The sequence below is a fragment of the Lontra canadensis genome, unplaced genomic scaffold (assembly GCF_010015895.1).
Source record: "Lontra canadensis isolate GAN:19392208 unplaced genomic scaffold, GSC_riverotter_1.0 scaffold1, whole genome shotgun sequence".
NCBI lineage: Eukaryota > Metazoa > Chordata > Mammalia > Carnivora > Mustelidae > Lontra > Lontra canadensis.
Genome location: NW_022630995.1, coordinates 99,232,734 through 99,253,612, shown reverse-complemented (window position 1 = coordinate 99,253,612; position 20,879 = coordinate 99,232,734).

Here is a 20,879-nt window from a genome sequence, read left to right as displayed (position 1 = left end):
CCTTCCCCTCATCCCTAATTCTTTTCTCCCTATATCCAGGATACTGAGTAGGTCACATTGGCCTGAGTGTTTGTGAGGTAAGATTCTGAGAAACCCAGGCATTCATTTCAAACAAGCCACTCAGAAGGCCAGACCTTGTGTTACCATGTTGTAGTAAGAAATCATCCCCCACTTTAGGATTTTTCCCTTTCTGGGTTGAGCAGTGTAGCAGCATAAAGTGCATAGGATCCTAAATCAGAACTCTTCACTCCTTACATAAAAGTTGTGTTCTCAGCCAGCTTTATTGGACACAACTCCCAGATATTCACACGGAACTTATTCCATATAGATAATGTGAGTATATGAAATTCGTGAAAGCAGGGTTGTAGAATAAGAATTTAAATATTTAGGAGTTAAGTTTTTATTTCGGAATTATAGGAACACATTTCAAAGTCATATGAAAAAACACACTAAGTATGACAGTATGTCCAATAAAATGCAAAGTTAATGTTGTTAAAGTAAAAACTGGAAGAAAGGAAGGCATTGTGGAGCATCAGAGACAGATATCTTCAAACTAATATGTCATAGTTTTCTATTATGCGTCCTTCCAAAATTCATATATTGAATCCTAATCTCGAAGGTGATGGTGTTAAGAGGTGGGGCCCTTGGAGCTGAGGTTATGAGGATAGAGCCCCCATGAATGGGATTTTTGACTTATAAAAAAGACCCCCCAGAGATCCCCAGCCCCTTCCAACACATGAGTGCACAGCAAGAAAGCAGCAGCTATGAGCCAGGCAAATGGCCCTCACCAGAAGGCGACCATGCTGGAGACTTGATCTTAGACTTGCAGCTTCCAGAACTGTGAGAAATAAATGTCTGTAGTTTATAGGTCACCCAGTATGTGGTATTTTGTCATAGCAGCCCAAACCAACTGAGACGGTGCTGATTTCTATTGTTTCTCCAGGGCACATTTATGTCTCAGTTTGTAAGTCATGCAGAAACACAACTCAAGAACCAGAGTCCATAAATATTCAGGTATAGTTCCTTTAATGAAATATTTCCTCCAAAGATATAAATGATGATAGTGATCTGTTTCCTTTAATACAACAGTTTCTCTTAAGATTAGTGTAGTAGGATCTGATTCATGATTAGAAGACAAGGACAATGGAGTGCCTGGGTGGCTCACTCAGTTACGCATCCGACTCTTGATCTCAGCTCAGATTTCCATCTCATGGTCATGAGTTCAAACCCCATGTTGGGCTCCGTGCTGGGTGTGGAGCCTACTAAGAAGAAAGAAAGAAAAAAGAGAAAAGAAAAGAAGAAAAGTAAAAGAAAAAAAGGGAGACAAAGGAAGGGAGGGAGGAAGGGAAAAGGGGAGAGAGGAAGGACGACAAAGGACAGTTAAAACCAGGTACTGCAAGCTAAAAGATGAAGCGAATTAAAGTAGGGTACAATCGTTACTTGACAGAACTGATGAATTCTTAAAGGAGATAGAGAGATGAAGTCTGCCCAAAATTGTAACATTCCTCCATGAAATATGTATTTACACCCCAGCATTTACCTTGGAATAGTAAAATGTAGGAAAGAGACTGAAAGGTCAAACCTGAAGAGAATGAAGCCACATATGTTAAAAAGAAACAAAATATGTGCAGTTAACACTCTACTGACATCCAAACACTGGCTACAGGAAAGGGAAAAAAAATTCTGCATTACATTCAAGAGTAAACCTGGATAAAGCCAAAAATACAGAGAAATATACGCAAGTATGTTTTATCTCACATCAAATCCTAAAAAGGTCGTTTTATCTGAAGAGAAGGAAACCAAGATGAATAAAACCTTTGATATATTTACATTTTCCCTTACTCTGTGTGTGTGGGGGGGCGGTGTGCAACCAGGGGGGATGTGGAGGTGGAAGAAAGGGCTGATAGATACATACTGTATAAAAACAAGGCCAAGTTTTTTCATTTGGACATCAAGTTGGAGGTACTATAAATGTTTGTTAAAGCAGAATGTTTCGGGAAAAATCTGTGCTTACCAATTAACTACTTTCTTTAACCAACCAAACTGGTCAAGTCTTTTGGCTGAAAGCGACTGAAATCATTTAAATGGATTTAAACTGAAAATGACTGTTGGCGCAGGTGGTTCTAGGTGCTCAAGGATATTTGGACTGTTTCTCTCTATCCCTTGTCTCTACTTACCTGTGTGCCAGCTTTACACTCAGGAGAGTTTCTATCAAGAAATACCAGTTTGGTCAGCAGCAGCTCAAGACTTCTGTCCTAGCTGAGCAACCACGGATGAAAGAGAAGTGCTAGAGAGATGCCAGAGACCCAGAGAAGTGTCCTGGGATGGACTGGCATTTGCTTGTCCTGGACAATGTGCCTACCTATTCTAAATTAATCACAGGGCTGGGGAGGAGGGATGCTATATGGTACATTCTGTGGCCAAACTCAGTCCTATGTCTTCTGGAACTTGAGCAGGAGTGGCAGAGCAGGGATGTTATCCCCACAAAAACCACAGGGAAAGACAGGGGGAAGGAGTGACCCCCTGAGGGAAGTTGGGGGTCCCTTTACCAACGTAAGGAGGAATGAATGAACACTTGGCAACCAACATCTTCATATTAACCTGCCTGATTTTTTTTTTTCTTACAAAGGTACACAACAGGTGGAAGGTGAGGGGCCCAGCTATTTGTGCTTAATAGTACTTTGAATTCTAGATCAGGGAGCGTTTTATCCAGTGAAAATAAAAATCGATTCAAGAAAAGGTTAAGGACTATGGAAATGACAACTAGGTCTCAGAGAAATTTACCACCTGAGCAACTGGTCAAAGAATCATACCACCAAGGTTTGGAAGTTGATTCCCTTTGCGTACCTTTTCTGGCATACCACCACCCTTTGAGAACCCTTTCTCTGTCTGGGCAATTTCCTGTCTCTTGATCCACTTCCCCAAAGCAGAAACCAGAATACTCTCCCACACTCAACTCACAGGGAGGTTGCAGGCATGGAACCTAGGCTCCTCCAATCACACACACCCATGTGGGACATCAAACCAGAAATGAGCTGTGTGACAAGGCAAGCACTGCAGAAAATCCTTTTGTTTGTTTGTTTTCGTCAAGGCAACAGCTTAGATGTCATCTTTCATTGAAAGAGGAATGCAGGGGCACCTGGGTGACTCAGTCAGTTAAGGGTCTGCCTTTGACTCAGGTCATGATCCCAGGGTTCTGGGCTCGAGCCCTGCGTCAGGCTCCTTGCTCAGCTGAGAGCCTGCTTTTCCCTCTGCCTCTGCCTGCAGCTACTCCTGCTTGTGCACTCACTCGCTCTCTCTCATGTCAAATTAATTAATTAATTAAAATCTTTTTTTTTGAGATTTTATTTGTTTATTTCACGGAGAGAGAGAGAGCCCAAGTAGGAGGAGCAGGAGGCAGAGGAAGAGGGAGAAGAAAGTTCCTCGCTGAGCAGGCAGCCGATGCAGGACTTGATCCCAGGACTCTGGGATCATGACCTGAACCGAAAGCAGACACTTACCTGACTGAGCCACCTAGGTGCTCCTATTAAAAAATTGTAAAACATTAAAAAAAAAGAAGAAGAAGAAGAAAGAAAGAGGACCTTAACTACCTTTAACTCCTTTCATTTTGACCTCAGGTTATCCTTTTTAACTGAGTAAGTTCTTTCCAGCTTATGTTTTAACTCAGTCTAAAGACCTCATGCGCAAAGCATCCCCTGATGGGAATCCAAACTACCCCAAACTAGCTGTCCAGCAATAATGACTGGCCTGTAAGACTCTGCATAATTCCCCCCAAGACAATGATCTACTTGAACTTCACAGCCACCTGCAGGTACCCTCCAACATTTGACCCACATTTTCCTTATATAAATTTAAAGTATTTGAAGATGGGCTTTGAGCTGGCCTCCTGGAAATAATCCCTTTCTTGCTTCACCACCACTGGGTCTCTATGCCTTTGTATTCTGTCCGCTGCAAGTGGTCTCACCTGGTCTGTTTGGGACACCTGGAGCCAGGTGCTCTTGCACACTTGTGCCCTGGTTCCATCATGATCAGAAGACAGGTGTCCTGCCATCTCATGTCTAGAATGAGAGGCATGCATTAGAGCGTCTGGTTTCATTGGAGTGGTTACTGGCACAATCTCAGAATGTGATTTAGGCATTATTTTTCAGAAGTGCCTAGCCTCCAAACCTGGCTCTCTAGTCCTCTAAAGATTCTCGTGAGCTATCTCCTTTTCCTTGAAAAATGTCTCTTTTCTTTTTAAACTGGCAAGGGTGTTTCTATTTTTTTTTTAACTAAGACCCTGATTAATACAGTGACTGTATTAGTTGGCAAGGGTTGCCGTAACAAATCGCCAAAGATCCACAGATTGGGTAGTTTTAAACAACAGAAGTTTATTTTTTCACAGTTCTAGGAGCTAGAAATCTGGGGATCAGGTGTTGGCAGGGACAGTTCCTTCTGAGACCTCTTAGAGATAGCAGTAGAGATAGTTCTCCCTGTGCCTCACACGGTCTTCCCTTTGTAACCATCTGTGTCCAAGTTTCCTCTTAAAAGGACATGAGTCAGGGCGCCTGGGTGGCTCAGTGGGTTAAAGCCTCTGCCTTCGGCTCAGGTCATGATCCCAGGGTCCTGGGATTGAGCCCTGCATCGGACTCTCTGCTCAGCAGGGAGCCTGCTTCCCCCTCTCTCTCTGCCTGCCTCTCTGCCTACTTGTGATCTCTGTCAAACAAACAAACAAACAAATAAACAAATAAAGGACATGAGTCATACTGGATTAGGGCCACCCAAATGAATTCATTTTAGGTTAATTAGGTCTCTTTAAAGACCTTATCTCCAAATATAATCACATGCTGAGGTCTTGAGGGTTAGGACTTCAATATGTGAATTGGGGATGGGACACTCATCATAGTGACCATAGTTGGGCTGGTGATCAGAAAGAGGATCAAGAGTTGAAGAAAAGAAATTTACCACTACTACTAAAGAAGAATTCAATATACATGCTTTACCAATAAGAGTAGAGTCCTATAACATTATTTTTTAAAGATTTTATTTATTTATTTGTCGGAGAGAGACAGCACAAGTAAGAGGAGCGGGAGGCAGAAGGGGAGGGAGAAGCAGGCTCCCCGCTGAGCAAGGAGCCCAACCCAGGAATGGATCCCCAGACTTGGGATCACAACCTGAGCCGAAGGCAGATGCTCAACCAACTGAGCCATCCAGGCGCCCGACTATAATGTTTTTGTATGAAAGGCATATATATATATACACTAAAGTTTGTTGAGAGTATAGCGGATGTAAAAGGGAAAACTAAGCACTTCTGTTGGATGAGTTTACCAGTGCTAACACCAGATCCAGCTAATAAAAATGATAAAATTTGGTCAGTTGACTTAACTTTATTCAGGCAGTTGACTTAACTTTCTATCTAATGTTATATGGTGACTTCACCCTTTTCTTTAACTATTTTGAAAGGAAGACTAGCACATGAATTAAGAACACGGACACTGGAGCCAGCCCCTTGGTTTAGACAAAGCACTGTTTGTACCTTAATTTTTTCATCTTTAAGTGGGGGTTACTAACAGTAATTATAGAAGTCAAATATGTATTATATGCAAAGCACTTAGAATATCTGGCATTCACTAAATACTCCACAATTAGGAGCTTTTATTATCTAAAAAAAAAAACCTTAAAAGTTGTAAGCATAAAATACATGTTATTTTTTTTAATTTCCCATCCAATATATTTCAATGGCCAATTGCACTACTTTCCTACCACTTCAAACATTGGACCCTCAATCTTTGTATAAATTTAGAATTTATAGAATTTATAAAATAAAATAATTATTATCTTCTCACATTTTTTTATTCTCCCTGGTTATCCTGTGTGATTGCCGTTCTTGTCTCCTGTTGTCTACCCTCATTCATTGCTGTCCTCACATGGATGCACACACACATCTTTAGTAACCTCCTCCTTTCTTAATTTTAAAAACTGCTCAGTTACCCCAGGAAACCCTCTCTTGATCTCTGGTTCCAATGTCAAAGAGTCAAGATTATACTACATTTTCAAATAATCTGTCCAGATTACACTAATTTTATGGGGCCAATTCAAAAACTGAACACTAGATGGCAACATTCTTAAATTGTGCTGTTTTCCTAAGGCTAGGTTTCTGAAGCCTTAAACTGGGAGTGTACAATTCTTGTATTTGTTGAAATTTTGGCTGTTTTAAAACTAGAATAAGCCTTTGGACATCTCCATAAAGGAACTCTAGTGGCCATTCTTGAAAATTAATTCTTCCTATTTATACCTTTTATGATCACTAATTTCCACCTTTTAAAAAAATATTTGAATCTTGCTTACTTTTTCCTTAAAATAACAGAAATACAAGTTGTGTCTATTTTTTAAGTTATGCCTTATTCTGTTTGTGGGATTTTAGGTAAATTTAGTTATTTGACATAACTAATAAATTTTTACTTAATCTCACAGGGATCCAGAAATGATATTTTACATGATAAATATAACAGAAGGATAAATACATTTTTCTCCCTTTTTTAAATATGTTTTTCTTATGGAACTTTGAGCTTAGGGACAGGAAAACAATAGCAGTGAATTTCCTCATAGTGAGGATGAGAGAGATCAGAGGTGCATTTTCTTTGAAAAGAGAATTATTATATAAATCTTCTGTCTAATTTTCTTTAGGAAATTAAAACATTAGCTGGACTTTCATCTCTTGTAAAATGTAAAATGTATTAAATAAAAATATCTTTATTGTTGTTAAGGCAAGGAGCTTTTAATACGAAGTTCATTTAGGATTCCAGGAAAAAATGGACAAAAGACATGAGCAGTAAACTAAAGAAGAAATGCAAAAAGTCAACTACCACATGAAGAGAGCTGAAAATCACAGGCATTTAAAAAAGCAGAACTGACAACTGGTTGGCTCAGTGGGTTAAGCTTCTGCCTTTGGCCCAGGTCATGATCCTGGGATGGAGCCCTGCCTCAGGCTCCCTGAAACAGGGAGCCTGTTTCTCTTTATGTCTGCTGCTCTCTCTCTCTCTGACAAATAAATAAATAAAATCTGTAAAAATACATATACTGAAATAAAGAATGAAATTATTTAAATTACAATGGAACTAAACAATGAAATTAAAGATAAGCAGGCAAAACAAGACTAACAGGAATAATTTGATCTGAAAAAGAAGTAAAGCGTTTTCTAAAAATGTAACTTAAAATTAGAAAAAATCAATAAGCAATTTAAATAGGTTAAGACACATAGAAATAAATTCAGTTGTATCACTAATCATCATAAACATAGATGAACTAAACACACCAGTTAAATGATGGGTTGTTCAATTATATTAAAAAATCCAGCCAAAAACTGTTTAGAAGAGAGGGACATAAAACATAAGGACATATAGAAGTTGAAAGTAAAAGTAAGTGAAAGACACACTTGGCAGGTACTAGTGAAAGGAAAGCTTGGTGGCACATTAGCGCTAAAATAGGTTTTACGACCAAATGGAAATAAAAGAACCCAAAGCATTTTAAGGAAGATTGAGCTGATCAAGAAGATATAATACTTTTAATTTTGTATGCATCTGATAAGATAGGTTTAAAAATATAGAGCAATAAGTAATAGAGTTAGAGGAAGAGATTAACAAATCTACTGTGTAATTCAAGATTTTAATATCTACCCATTTACTTTATTCAGTAAATATGTTCGAGTGCCTACATGCTAGAAGTCCTACTCATTTGTGATATAGCTATAAACAAAACAAAATAATCCTCAAGCTTTTGTAGCGTACTTTATAATGAAAGGGGAGAGCAAAATATACAAATAAATACGATAAAACCTCGTAAAAATATACCCCAAATTTCATAAATTCTGAGATTACAAAATGGAAGACTTGCTCTTGTCTGTCACCCAAGCCCACAGGTAGAACAAAGGGAGGAAGGAGGATAAAGTTCTTATCTTCTGAGTTTGGGAAACAGTAGAGGGGACAGGTAAAGTGGGGGGAGTCAAGCAGAAAAATAACTTGAAACCCAGGAGGGAGGCGGAGTTTGAATCCAACTTACTCAGTAATCTCCCAACTCATTATTCCCAAAGTGGACCCCAAAAACTGGCATGTTGGAACCAGGAATTTCCTGGAGTCATCGATGTTTTCCTGAAGTTCAGTCAGCTACAGAAGTCACTCCCATCAGTGTGTAATCACTGGAGTGGATAAGCACCACCAGATGGTGCCAGACTGCAGCGGGGACCAGGATGGATGAGGGTAGGGAAGCAGAAGCCCAGGGACTGTGCAGGTTCTCCTACTCATTTTATTAATCTTATACTGAAAGACAGGAAAAAATAAAGACAAAAGTTTGGAAAAGAAGACAAAGGACTTCATTACTTCACAAATGATATGACAGTCTCCATAAAAATCTGAAGGACAACTATTAGCAAAACTACAAGTTTAGCAGGAGATCAATATGCAAAACTCAGTTGCATTTCTATAAAACCTGGTAAGTACTCAGCAAACATTTCTATAACAACAAGCACAGAAAAAACACAATTTAAAAAGATATCCTATTTAAATAGCTCACATATAAGATGCTTAAAATTAAACCTAATAAAAGATGTATAGGACCTGTACAGAAAAAAACTATGAAACATTATAACAGAATGCTTGGAAGACCTAAGTAATTGGAGAAATGGAATGTTTGTGGAAAGGAAAGTGCAACTTTTTTTAAAGGTCTCATCAATGAGCAAATATCTGTTACATTTCTATACACCAATAACAGCAGCAGAAAAAGAAATCAAGGAATCCATTCCATTTGCAATTGCACCAAAAGCAATAAGATACCTAGAAGTAAACTTAACCAAGAGGTAAAAGATCTGTACTCTGAAAACTATAGAACACCTATGAAAGCAATTAAAGAGGACACAAAGAAATGGGAAAAAACTCCATGCTCACGGATTGGAAGAACAAATATTTTTAAAATGTCTATACTACCCAAAGCAATCTACACATTTAATGCAATGCCTATCAAAATACCAACAGTGGGACACCTGGGTGGTTGAGCATCTCCCTTCCTCTCAGGTCATGATCCTGGGGCCTTGGGATCGAGTCCACATGGGGCTCCTTGCTCATTGGGAAACCTGCTTCCTCTGCTTGCCACTCCCCCTACTTGTGTGCGTGCTCTCTCTCTCTGACAAATGAATGAATAAAATCATAAAAATAAATAAATGAATAACTTTTAAAAATACCAACAGAATTTTTCACAGAGCTAGGACAAACAATCCTAAAATTTTTATGGGACCACGAAAGACTCTGAATAGCCAAAGCAGTCCTGAAAACCAAAAGCAAAGTTGGAGGCATCACATTTCCAGACTTCGAGCTCTATTACAAAGCTGTAATCATCAAAGACAGTATAGTACTGCCACAGAAACAGACACATGGATCAATGGAAGAGAGTAGAAAGCCCAGAATGGACCCACAACTATAAGGCCAACTAATCTTCAACAAAGCAGGAAAGAGTATCCAATGGAAAAAAGACAAGCTCTTCAACAAATGGTGTGGGTAAAACTGGACAGCAACATGCAGAAGAATGGAACTGGACCACTTTCTAACACCACACACAAAAATAAATTCAAAATGGATGAAAGACCTAAATGTGAGATGGGAATCCATCAAAATCCTAGAGGCGAACACAAGCAGAAACCTCTTTGAGCTCAGCCATAGCAACTTCTTACTAGACACATCTCCAAAGGCAAAGGAAACAAAAGCAAAAATGAACTATTGGGACTTCATTGGGATGAAAACCTTCCACATAGTGAAGGAAACAGTCAACAAAAGTAAAAGGCAGCCTGTGGAATGGGGAAGATATTTGCAAAGCATATATGTGATGAAGTGTTAGTATCTAACACTGTGAAGAACTCTAAGTCTGTGAAGAACTTACCAAACTCCACACCCAAAAAAACAAATAACCCAGTTAAGAAATGGGCAGAAGACATGAATAGATACTTTTCCAAAGAAGACATCCAGATGGCCAACAGACACATGAAAAAAATGCTCAACATCACTCAGCATCAGGGAAATACAAATCAAAACAATGATGAGATACCACCTCACACCTGTCAGAATGACTAAAATTAAAAACGCAAGAAACAACAGATGTTGGCGAGGATGTGGAGAAAGGGGAATACTCTTACACTGTTAGTAGGAATGCAAGCTGGTGCAGTCACTCTGGAAAACAGTATGGAGGTTCCTCAAAAAGTTAAGAATAGAACTACACTATGACCCTGCAGTTGCGCTGCTAGGTATTTACCCAAAGGATACAAAGCTACAGATTTGAAGGCTTACATGCACCACAATGTTTACATTAGCATTATCAACAATAACCAAATTATGGAGAAGAGTATAAATGTCCATCAACAGATGAATGGATAAAGAAGAGGTGGTGTAGGTGCACCTGGGTGGCTAAGTCAGTTAAGTGTCTGACTTCAGCTCAGGTCATGATCCCAGGGTCCTAGGATCGAGTCCTACATCAGGCTTCCTGCTCAGTGGAGGGCCTGCTTCTCCCTCTCCCACTCCCCTTGCTTCTGTTCCCTCTCTTGTTCTGTCTGTCAAATAAATAAATAAAATCTTTAAAAAAAAAAAAAAGAGGTCCAGTATACACACACACACACAATGGAATATTACTCAGCCATCCAAAAGAAGGAAATCTTGCCATTTGCAACAACAGGGATAGAGCTAGAATGTAGTATGCTAAGAAAGATGTCAGAGAAAGACAAATACCATATGACATCACTCATATGTGGAATTTAATAAAGAAAACATGAGCATATGGGAAGGGGGAAAAGAAAAAAAGGAGAGAGGGAAACAAACTGTAAGAGACTTTTAATGATAGAGAATAAACCAAGGGTTGATGAAGGGAGGTGGGTTGGGGATGGGCTCATGGGTGATGGGTATTAAAGAGGGTGCTTGTGATAGGTATAGGGTATTGTATGAATCACTGATGAATCACTGAATGCTACTCCAGAAACCAATAATGCACTGTATGTTCACTAACTAAAATTTAAATTTAAAAAACATTATGTGGGGCGTCTGGGTGGTTCAGTGGGTTAAGCCTCTGCCTTCAGCTCACGTCATGATCCCAGGGTCCTGGGATCAAGCCCTGCATCGGGCTCTCTACTCAGCAGGGAGCCTGCTTCCCTCTTCTCTCTCTGCCTGTCCCCTGTCCGCTTGTGATCTCTGTCAAATAAATAAATAAATGTATATATTTTTTAATTATGTGCTAGGGTAAGGGCCAAATACATTATAACATTAGCTCCTGTGGTCTTCAGCACATCCCTCTGAGATAGGGGTTACCCTGTTCTGCAAGATGAGGAAACCGAGGTGAAGTAACTTTCCCTGAGCCCCACATCACTGAGCTGCGGAGGTGGGAGTGGAAGGCCCCTGGGGCCCTGTGCCTCCTACTCTGCCAAGCGCAGACCCAGGATAGATCCTGATTCAGCTCCTTCCTGCTTTTCCAGCCACCAGCAGTTTGTGGGTCACTTAAATCTGAGGAGCTACGGGGTCTTCACCTGGACATAATGAGATCCACAGAATTTAGCAGTTATTACCATTGAGACATTGCTTAGAGTAGCAGCAATAAACAAAACAACAAAACAAAAACCCCACCAGAAATGTCCGCTAAAAGGTGATTTATCGAGGGGAATGTGGTGTATTCTATATGGTGGAATATGTTAAATTAATTCAGTTAAAGAAATAAATATATTCTATTTCATGATTAAACATATTAAATTAGCTGTATTAAATAAGTGTTGACAACAGAAAATGCTTACAACAAAACTTAAGTTACAAAAATGTACTTACTGGGTGACTTTGGGTTATAAATATCATAATAAATATTACTAATATTCATGTAAATATAAATAATACAATAAGAATGAATTCTCTCTGGATTAGCCTGCAGAACTAATATAATTCCAAATGTCAACAGAGGTTTTTGTGAAATGTGACAGCTGATACTGATTTTTTATATGGCAAGGGGAAATATCCAAGGCATTCCTTAATAAAAAGAGGGAACTTGGCCAACCAGACACTGAAACTGATGGTGAAGTCATGATAATTGATAATGTTGCTTTGGCAAAGGGAAGACCAAATGACCAGGTGAACAAGAGAGCCCAGAAAGATCCAAGAACACATGGAAAGTTGATTTATGACATATGTGGCCATGCTGATCAACGATGAAAGTTCAAGCTTAGATTAAATAAACAGATGAGTTTCTACTGATAATAAACAAATAAACCAAGAAGAAGGAAAAGTTTTCCCTTATAGCAGAATCTCATGCAGGAATTATGGAGGTAGAAAATCTCCATTTGGCAAGCATCGTAGTCATTGACTCAGACAAAATTGTCAATGAATACCAAAACTATTGGGTTGAAATTTGATTATGAACAGGATAGTTACATAGTCTCAAAGACATCTCCACAACTTACTTATTACTTCCAAAGGGGAAAATAGTGCTTTTAAAGTGGATAAACCTGGAAGACATCACCTTTAACCAACTGATCCAAGTTGCCATCACCAAAAAATGGAGAAAAATGACATATGGATTTCCTGAGTGTTACACTGAAAAGGACATGACCTCACTGACATAGTGATCCTGCCAAAAACACACAACCTAAATTTAATTATGAAGAAACATTCTATGGAGAAAACCCACACCGAGGGACAGTCACAAAATAATTGCCTAACTGTTGAAAAATGTGAAGGTCAGAAAACACCAACCCTGAGGAACTGTTCCAGATCAAGTGAGATTGGAGACAACGTAATATGTGACCCTGGACTGGATCCCGTGGTGGGGGTGTGGGCTGTGCGAGGGGTGGAGCGGGACGGTTATAAAGCATATTTTTATCAGGGTAACCAGTGAAATTTGAAAGGACACTGTAGATCATGGAGTAATATAAGCAGTGTTAAATTTTCTGATTTTGATAACTGTTTTCAATCTTCATGTTTAGAAAACATACACTCAAGTACTTGAGGTAATGAGCATGCTATCTGCAATTTATTCTTAAATGCTTCAGAGACAACAATATGCATAAGAGAAGAGAATGAGAAAACAAATACGGTGAATCAGATCATTGCTGAATCGGTTGAAGGGTACACAGGAATTTTTGTAAGCTTTTTAAAACTTTTCTGTGCTTTGAATTTTCTTGAAATAAAAAGCTAAAGAACAAAAAATAAATAATAAATTTTTTTTTAAAAAGCTAAAGAACAGCAAGGGGATGATAAATACAAAAACCCTGGGAGGGAGGAGAGGCCAGAGAGTGGGGGAGAGAAGAACCCACGTAGATGCAGCAGGACTATGTTCCAGGTCCTAAATTAAACGATGAGATCGTGGACATTCATTTCATTATTTAGTTTTAACAATGATATATAGTATATCTTTTTGTCCCGATCAAATAGCATATTTTTTTAAGATTTTTTAATTTATTGACAGAGAGATCACAAGTAGAGAGAGGGGCAGGCAGAGAGAAAGAGGGGAAGCAGGCTCCCTGCTGAGTGGAGAGACTGACGTGGGGCTGGATCCCAGGACCCTGAGACCATGACCTGAGCCGATGGCAGAGGCTTAACCCGCTGAGCCACTCAGGCACCCCAAATAGCATCTTTTAAAAGATAATAAAAGGGAAAACTAAGACAAAACATAATAAGGCACGAATCAGAGCTATCTGATGAGCTCTGTGGGTGTATGACCTGCATGTCCTTGAGCATGCTGCTTTTCCACCCTGAGGTTCACTTCTCTCACCTACAAAAGGGGAATAAGAGACCCACTGTGCAGTTGGGTTGCAAGCACTTGGAAGTCAGTGCTCATTAAGTGGCAGCTGCTTTTTTGTTTCCTCTGATAGGGCAGAGATAAGGGAAGTGTGTCAAGTCACAAGCTTGGTTAAAGTGATAGAGGTTTCGCATTGTCTATATGGCCAGTTGGGAAGGAGGGTATCTAGGGAGCAAAATCGAGTTCATATTGGAAATCCCCCAAGTAATTACAGAGCCAAGGAGTTTTGTGTATCCTTTTTCCAAACCGGGCTCCATTATCTGGAAGTAAGACTTGGAAAAAGACAGGCATTTATGTTAGATGGTCTAGAGGAAGGTCAACAAAGCAGAGAAGTCTGCTAAGAGTGAGGCTGGTTTAACTGGTCAGGGCATCCTGCCTAAGCAGTAAGCTTGCTTTTATTTGAAGTTCTGAGAAAGAAGACTATTTATAGGAGGTGGAAGATAAAAAGTGAGCAGATAATTTAGTAGATTAATTAGAGGCTGTGTATGAGAGCATACCTAGCAGAAAAATGTTTTTCCTAGTGCAGAATAAGTGAATCCACTCCTGACTTTTTTTGCAGCACATAAAAAAATAATTCTTACATGATATATGTACACCCTGTTTGGACAAATTCCCTTATGGCTTAGCTACTTTTTATATACCAAAAGCCTTGAACAGATTGCAAAAAAACAACCAAAAAGGCAAGCAGATATGTATTGAGCAACCACTGTATTTCAGGGTGACTCTGCTGTAAGGGATATAACAGAGGAGCTTGTATAAGCAAGTCTGTAGTGGATTTAAAATTTCATTTTTCAATATTAATGGCTTTATAAAAATGGGTGTGTGTGTGTGTGTGTGTGTGTATATATATATATATATACACACACAGAGCTAGCTTAAGGTCCTCACACATGTAACTAAACTCATCAAGTGTAAACAATATAGCAAATTTGATGATGTTTATACATTACTAACAGTCAATTCAATGAAGAAATCAATAATACCAATTGTTGGCCATGTCAAACCTCAACTATTTTTCCATTTAGATAGCATACAGAGATAATCTGTCATCCTAGGTCACTAGAAATATTGCCAAAGAACGACTATTCTAGCTGTTGGTACCTAGAAGGTGCTTTTGGTTACTTGCTTTGGTGTTTAATTTCTTAAATGTTAATTATTTAAATTATATATCAACTATTATCACCTTATTTTTATATTGATATAACACATATTCATTAACACAGTTTTATCCATGACTTCTCCTTTTCTTTCTTCATATACTATAAATACACAGATAATTCTAGAGATGAAGGCAGACATACATAATATTAAAGTTGGGGATTTTAAAAGAAATTCATTATAAAATTCTTGGAGTTATATGTACAAGAATTGGTAACCCAACCATTGCCTTGTTTTTACTTTGACAGTTTTGTATCAGCCACTGTATTCTCTGGAAATATAATTAAAGAGGGAAGTTATAATAACAAATGTAAATTTACTGAGAAATGCAGTTTTAGAGGAATTGGAGAATATGGGGAGGGATGATCCTTGCAGAGACTTAAGAATGTTGTATTTGAATCAACTGATAAAGTGATCATGGGGAGGCACTGGGGAAAGGAAAAGATTTTCAAGAGAAAGATAAAAAGTCATGTGTGAACAACTAAAAATCACATTTTCAAAGGCAGCTCAAAGAATGATAATATTCTTTTTTTTTAAGATTTTATTTATTTATTTGACAGACAGGGATCACAAGTAGGCAGAGAGATAGGCAGAGAGAGAGAGAGAGGGAAGCAGGCTCCCTGCTGAGCAGAGAGCCCAATGCGGGGCTCAATCCCAGGACCCTGAGATCATGACCTCAGCCGAAGGCAGAGGCTTTAACCCACTGAGCCACCCAGGCGCCCCACAAAGAATGATAATATTCTTATTTCAATCCTCATGATTAAAAAAATTCATTACTTAATATTTCTGCCAAAATTATCTTTGAAAGACAAATTTCATAACAAAAGATAAAGAAAATAATGTACTATCACAGGATTTTAAATAGAAATGGAGATTTCTGATGCAATAGGGTGAACAGAATGCATCGCTTCCATTCTTTCCTGGAAGCCTATTAAAGTGATAATAATCATATTTAAAATATATAGGCCTAAAATATATTTAAAAAAAAAAAAACAGGAGAGAAGACACAGAGAATAGGAAACATCAATATGCTTTGGAGGATGGAAAGCTGTTGACTTAGAAGATCTTCAGCAAGAAGAAAGAGACCCAACCTGCAAAACTTGAGAATGTGCATAAAGGGGATGTGAGGTGCAGATCTGGGATTAAGAGAATCGTTCAAAAGTCTGCCTAAGAGACATTTAGATCTCAAAGAGCCTGGTGACTTCCCCTCCCATTTCAGACTTAAGAGTGATTCCCACGGAGCATGAATCAAAAAGATTCTCAGGTTAAGGACAGTAGGTACAAAAAGCTCCAGGGGAGCTGAGGGGCTAAAATTAGGTAGATTAAATAGAAGTCCATGTATTTATCAAAGAAACACATCCTCACCCATCACTAGCCTTCATTCCCTATCCGGGTCCCTAAACACCTGCAGCCAGGTACGAGACTCCAGTCTCTTTCTATGCAGAAACTGAATGGCCATTCTGTGCAGACTCAAAGCCATTCTTAGGCACTCAGAGTCTCAAACAAATAGAGAGAAAACCTGAAAGAAGAAAACAATTCCCAAAACAAAGGATCTAACAGAGAAGAGGGTGAGGGAATTTCCCAGTATAATAGCAAATGAAAGTGAAGAATGACAAATCATAAAATGGGGCTAGAAAACAATCAGTCAAGATTGAAGCAGGAGAGCAAAAGTTTCTGGAAATAAATTAAAAATGGAATTCAGATTATCCGACAAGTATTGGGTTATATGAAAACTTATTTAGATGACTTCAAAATGAATAATTGAGACAGTTATTAACTCCAGGGAAAGAGAAGATAGAGTAATCATGGTACACTACTAGATTCATCAGTGAAAAATATGTAGACAGCCAAAATAATGTAAATATGGGATAAAATGCAGATAAATCTGTGGTTTAATTATATTAGGATTGTATTATATATATAATATAATATAATATAATATAATATGTTATATTATATATTATGTATATTAGAACTGGAGCTTTCTGTACCTACCGTCCAATTATATTGGGAAGGAGGGGAAGCAGGGTAGTTGTCTAAAAGCTCTATCTTCATTTATCATTGTAAAAAGATAGTTGTCACATATAAAATACTATATCAAGATAGAGCATCATAAATATAGAACTCTTATGTAGGAAGGTAAATCCCAGAAGACATAGGGTAAGGATCAGAAACTGATGGGTGAGACTGGGCACAGGGAGAGGTGGGTCATTTTTGAGAAATTTAACTGTCAAGAAAACTATTCGTATTATACTCCCTTATTTTAATTAGTGAAAAGTAGTAATATATGGGCTTACATTATGTGTTTCTCAACATATTTTAACCCATGATTGCATCTGATAAACAAACAAAAAACAACCACCAGGGGCGCCTGGGTGGCTCAGTGGGTTAAGCCTCTGCCTTTGGCTCAGGTCATGATCTTGGGGTCCTGAGATCGAGACCCACATTGGGCTCTCTGCTCAGCAGAGAGCCTGCTTCCCCCTCTCTCTCTGCCTGCCCCTCTGCCTACTTGTGGTCTCTCTCTCTATGTCAAACAAATAAGTAAAATCTAAAACAAACAAAACCAACCACCAAATCCATATATTCTTTCAGTGTTATTTGGAGATTAGAATAAAACAAACTTTGTGACTAAAAACAATTTAAAGCAATGAGACAAAATGCTGTTTTGCCCCTCTTGCCCCTACACCAGAATTAAATAAGAACATGCCTTTCCATCCTTGCAAAGGTAACAACTATTCACTTTTTCTCATTTCCTGGCTGAGGATCTCGGTGTCTCCTTATTTCAATCAATCCAATTTAATGCATTCAATACAAACTCTTTTCTCTCTGGCTTTCAATGCCTGTTCTTCTCCTTCCCTGCCCTCTACCTATCTAACCTTATTTTCCATTACATCACAACGGGCAACTCCTGTAAAGTTGGATGGCTCTCTCAGAACCAGGCATACATACCCTGGGCCATGCCTGCTTTCATCCTTCAGGTCGAGCTCTTGCCTGAATACTTGGGCACATCTCTTCTGGACCTGACCCAAGTCTTCCTGTCCTTCAAAACCTGCTTCAAGAGGAACAAAGACTTTCCTTATCATAATTCTACTATCTTATCATCTTTGAAACTTTGGCTTTTATCATTAAAATTTACAGAAGAAAAAAAAATGAATGAAAGTCACCTTTTATGACCTACTTGGGCAAAAAGGAAATTTAGACAAATGAACATTTGTCCAAATTCAAGAGACTATATTCAATCTATTGGGTTGGCACCTACCATTAATTTTCAAAATGTGATGTGCCAGTGATTTTTTTCAGCATGATGCCATTCTCTATGAAGAAAAGATCATCTTTTTAAAGCACCTAGTCCCAACAACATGAACACATATATAATTTGTCATTGCCTGTTGGAAGGGATAAATAGCAAATTAAGGCTAGATTGAGAAAAACCAATAAATATGATAAAAAAATTTTATATTGATCTTGCCTCTTAATTATTTAAATATTCTCATTTTTATTGCATTTATTATACAACAACATAAGAATACCAAAGAACAAAAACAGAAAAAATTATCTCTACTTCCACCACTCAAACTGTCTTCACTTGTTCACATACTCTTCCATTTCTCAACCCTATGCATATGTAATTTTACATAGAAAGCATTCTAGTTTTTACCCTTGGTATTGTAAACATTTTCATGTTGTAAGTCCTTCTCTGCACTTCACATGTTAGTATTTATACAATAATCCATCTCTTAATATCCATATGAGAATTCATCTATTGCAGTACCATAATTATTTGTGTCTCTATCATTAGTCATTTATAATTCTTTTCAGTAATTCAGTAAAAAAAAACTTTTCAACAGACTGTGAGCAAATAGGCAATCATATGCACTGACAGTACTTATCAAATTGAAAATGTGCATATCCTCTAACCTAATAGATCTACCTTGTTGAATCTATCCTTGAGAGATAATTATAGAAGTTGCAAACATAAATATGCTATTTGCTGCATTATCTAATGGTAAAAACTAGAGATGATCTAAATGAGCCAGAGTAGTATAATAGCTGAATAAATTTTGGTATACCTGTATATAACATTAAATGGTGATTAAAAATAATGAGTTAGATCTGTTTGGGTTGACTTGGGTTGATAAACTGATGAATGGCGGTGTGAGGGTGGAAAAGGAAGTTTAGATAAGTAGGAGGAGCTCATTGTTGTGGGAAAATGCTATATGGGTATGCCTATAATAAATACATACATACATGTTTGCACATACATAAGAAATTGATATAGACTATGTAACAATTACTTTTTTTTAATATCCTTCAGTAGTATTTGAATTACCACAAACACATATTATTACTTTTTTTATTTTTGAAAAATAAAATATAAATTATCTAAATAATACTCATTAAGGAATTATTACTTTATTTTCATAGATGGTCCACTCCAGCAGCTCTTTTTAACTGCTCCAGAAGGAACAGGAGACTTGGCAAAGCTGGTCAGTCCTCTCTACCTAAAAATGAGGAGATCTCAATCTTCTCTGGAGTCGAACTCATTTTGGATCACCAGTATATTCATTAGGTAATGAAAATCAACTTTGTGTTTTGATTTGTTACTGTATGATTTATTAGTGTTTAATTTGTATACTGCAGGGTTTCCCAACATTTTACTATTGATATTTTGAGTCAAGTAATTCTTTGCTGTCAGGGATGTCCTTAAACTCTACCTACTGGATGTCAGTAGTGGGCTTCCCTTCCAGTTGTGACAACCAAAAAATATCTTTAGACATTTCCGAGTGTTCCAGGTTGGGAACTGATATAATACAATAGTATTTAGCCACTAGAAAGAATGGATTAATTCTAAATATATTGATAGAAATTGTCTCCAAGGTAAAATATTAAGTGAAAGATCAAAGGTCCAAAACTGTTCTGAGTATGCAGACAATATACTGATGCAGAAAATATAGTATGGTGTCAGCTACCTGGAGTAGAATCCCAGCTCTTCTCATCTAGCTGTGTGACCTTGGACAAGTTACCCAACATCTCTGTTCCAACATTTCTTTATTTTTAAAAGATACTATCATATGGTTAAGCATGTTTCATACAACTAGTATGAGGATTAAAGAGATCAATTTCTGTAAAATACTTAGAAGAGTGTCTGGCATAAATGTTGTCATTTGTGATCATTATCATCAGCATCATTTGTGAAAATATAATATCGATAGACTACCTCTGGAAAGATTTATAAGAAAATCAGTGAGAGTGGTTTCTTCTGGGCAAAGAGGTTAGGAAAAACATAATTTATAATGGATGCTCTTTGGGGATTTTAAATTTCTTCTATTATTATTTATTCAAACATTTAAAAAAGATAATTTAGTTTGAAAAGGTTTTCTGAACATATGTTGAGCTCCTACCTTTTATTTTTTAAAAAGATAGATTGAAACTTCTGGGAAACTAGCTATTTTATCTGTGCTGCTAAAATAACCAAAATCTCCCTGTTGGCAATAACAAGTTAACATCAAAATTGTCTCTACCCCCCACCCCCACCACCCTGGGGTAGGAGAAAAAAAACATAGAGAGGCTTCATTCATTTCCAGTTTAAAATAATAACAATTTCATCTGGCCTTATTAAATGTCTCATTTTATAGTTAAATTCCATGTTTACAGAAATAGGAAGGCAAAGTGGCAGATGGTTCAAAATATTGTGTAGCTTTATAATGTGATTTTTTACTTATATTTGAATATAAGTATGTCTCACCAGCACAAATGTCTATACTAAAAGTCACTCTAACAGTGGAGAGGCACTAGAATTGTGAATTAATAAGTAAAGGGAGCAATTTATTAGAACATGTAGGGTTTTTTTAATTAATTAATTTGCTTGAGAGATCAAGCAGGGCATTGGCAGAGGGAGAAGGAAAGAATCTCAAGCAGACTCTGAGATGAGTGCA